This window comes from Austrofundulus limnaeus, unplaced genomic scaffold (assembly GCF_001266775.1).
Source record: "Austrofundulus limnaeus strain Quisiro unplaced genomic scaffold, Austrofundulus_limnaeus-1.0 Scaffold397, whole genome shotgun sequence".
In the NCBI taxonomy this organism is placed as follows: Eukaryota; Metazoa; Chordata; class Actinopteri; order Cyprinodontiformes; family Rivulidae; genus Austrofundulus; species Austrofundulus limnaeus.
In genome coordinates, this window is record NW_013952799.1 from 195,725 (window position 1) to 198,612 (window position 2,888).

Consider the following 2,888-nt stretch of genomic DNA (forward strand, 5'->3'; position numbering starts at 1 on the left):
GTGTGTGTGTGTGTGTGTGTGTGTGTGTGTGTGTGTGTGTGTGTGTGAGTATTAACTTGAACTGACCTAAACACAATAATGCAGATAAGAGGAGCATCCAAAAAAGTTTTTAGTTTTTCTGCTTTAATCAGATTTTTCTTCAAAGGAGAAAGAACRAAATTATTTTAAATCTGAGAAATTAACTTTTGCTGATTATCAAAACCACAAAAATCCTCTGAGAATCAAAAACATTACAAGGCTTTTATAATTAAAGGGTTATATTATATGTGTTTGTTCTTCAGATTCTGCAAAAGTTTTAAAAAGTTACAGCAAAGAGCATAAATCAGAAAGTTTTTCATTTGAATAATTTCATCAATTTATTGTAGGAAAATTACAATGAAGGTAAGAAAAAAGGGGTTTTTTACTGAAAGAATAATATTCTGCACTGAATAACTTTAATTTCTAACATAGACATCAGATTTTAACATTGTAATTTTGGACATAAGGTGCAGTTTTTCACTTCTTTTCAGTCTTAGTAGGCTGTGATTATTCATTCTKTTTTTACAGATAATAAGAAATCTTCAATTACAAGTCAAATCTGTCATCATGGAAAATGTTCAGTTTCAATCAAAAGTCTTTTGTTAAGAAAAATCTTAAAGGGGAAAAAAGCAGTTTGTGTGAACTTACCTGAAACTTTTACCCTGTAAACTGGATTTCTCACAACAAGCCTTCAATCTGCTGCTGAGGTGGAATAAAAAAAAGCTTCCATACAACTAATAAAAACATTTAAAATTATGTCTAAAGTCAGGATTGACAGAACTGAGGTGATCCAGTCTTTGTAAGCTGCATTAACTCACAGCGTTTAGCTGTAAAATAAGACAGGTTTGTATTTTACTGCTTCTCTTTCTGACTATGAAMCAGATTATATAACTTAATTTATTATTATGCTGTTTAGGAGAGGAGAATAYATGCAAGATCCTAAAAAAAACTAAAAAAACCCAAACAGGATGAGCAGATGTGTGATTCTACGGAGCCCCCAAAGTGACATTGAAAAAAAAATTATAATTGATGTCTTTATTTTTTGCAAGTGCTGCACACACCTGACAGTTGTAGTGCTAAAGGCCCTGTCGCACTATAATGTTTTAGACAACTTGTGATGTTTTATGACTAAATTACAAATAAAAGTTATGTATTTGATCAGTTAGCATTACAGGATGATTACAGACACTTACAGCTGATTATTTCAATTCCATCTTCAACGTAATGTCTTTAAATTTCTCAAAAGTTGGCGTAGGTTGTCTAAAACATTATAACGTGACAGGAGAAGTGGGACCATTTTTCTGARCACCAAAACACAAGAGAAAATCTATGGAGTTATTTGTTCTGTTTTAAAATGATTCGAAAGATTTGTTAGAGTAAATTTCTGAACTCAAACCTTCCTACGTTTTTATTATTTGTGTTCTGAAGAAGTTTTACAWGATATTTATTTAATAATGTATTTACGTATTGGTTATTTCCCATCATTTGCCTATTATTTGCAGCTAAGAGGATTATCTTGTGAGGAGCAATAGTTTTAGAACCTATCTAGTGTGCATTGATTTAAATTTTTGTTTGTTTCCCATGAGCACCAAATAGTTTCTGCACATGAGAAGCTGCTTTTAAATATTCAATTTTTATTCCATGTCACCTTCGGGACTCCATACGAGCCACCGTTTGAACAATTTTAGGTTAAAAGGAAAATAAATCTTTGCTATGGCCTAAAATTGAAAGCTGTGTTAATATCTACATGTAGTTTTCGATCTGGATTTATGGTTGCTTTTAAAATAAAGTGGTGTTTTCACGAAGGTTCCCATATTACTATTAATGTACAAGGCGGTCTGCAAGATCTTTTGTTTGTAATTAGATTTGTTTATTCTCACCGTCGCTCCATCATTTCCCAACATATTCAGGCCTCCTTGCTCTTTTTCTGAAACACTCCCAGTTTCTTTTTTTTTTTTTTCAGATGTTGGTCCAAAAAGATTTGAACCAGATTTGTTTTTGATGTTCATTAAAAAAAAGACCAAAGTTGTTATTTATTATGTTTTTTAAACCATCAGCGCCCTCTCTGTGCTTTAAAAGCTTCTCATTTCTTGGCTAAGTGACATTGCAGCGCWCTAACATGATACACTTCTTTTTCTTTTTTTTTTATATTCAAGGTAACACACAGTTCCTGAGGATACAATTACCTCTATTGTCCACTGTGAATAAATGTGCATATATTTGCATAGAAAAAAAAATCATCTGCATAACTCTGGGGTTTGCTTTGGATTCAGTTTAATTTTTGAGATTTCTTGAATGTCGGAATCAGCTTCATGCTTTCCCAAATATGCAGGATTACGCCACGAACAGCAGCGGTGAATGGCTAATTTGGTGTACTTTCAATGCAATCTTTCAGGTTTTACATAAAGTGGAGGGTTGGGAGGAGATCGCACCGYAGGACTGAAACACTGGACTTTCTCGAGGCCGAATTCTGCTTGGATTTCTGTTATTTTAAAATTTTAATTTGTCTGTTTGTTCCATTTCACTCCAAGGAAACGACGCCTCAAGCGCTGCAAAGGCTTAACAAGTAATGAGTGATGAAGCTGCGCTTGTATTCTTGTCAAATCAAAACAAAACCGTCACCTGAATCAAACTGACAACAAATTGTGACATCCAGTTTGCGTGAAAAGGTCCAAGTGGGGCCTGAACTCGGACCCCCTCCGTCACAATCGTTTAAAACGTCACCTCGCGCTCCTCGGCAGATTTCCAAGAATAGACACGCGCGCTTTTGTCGGCGTCGTTCCTGAGACAAATTGATCTGAAAGCGGAGTAAAGAAAACCACGCTGAGCAACATCATGTGACCTCCTCCTGCTGCTCCCGCCGCTCCTCC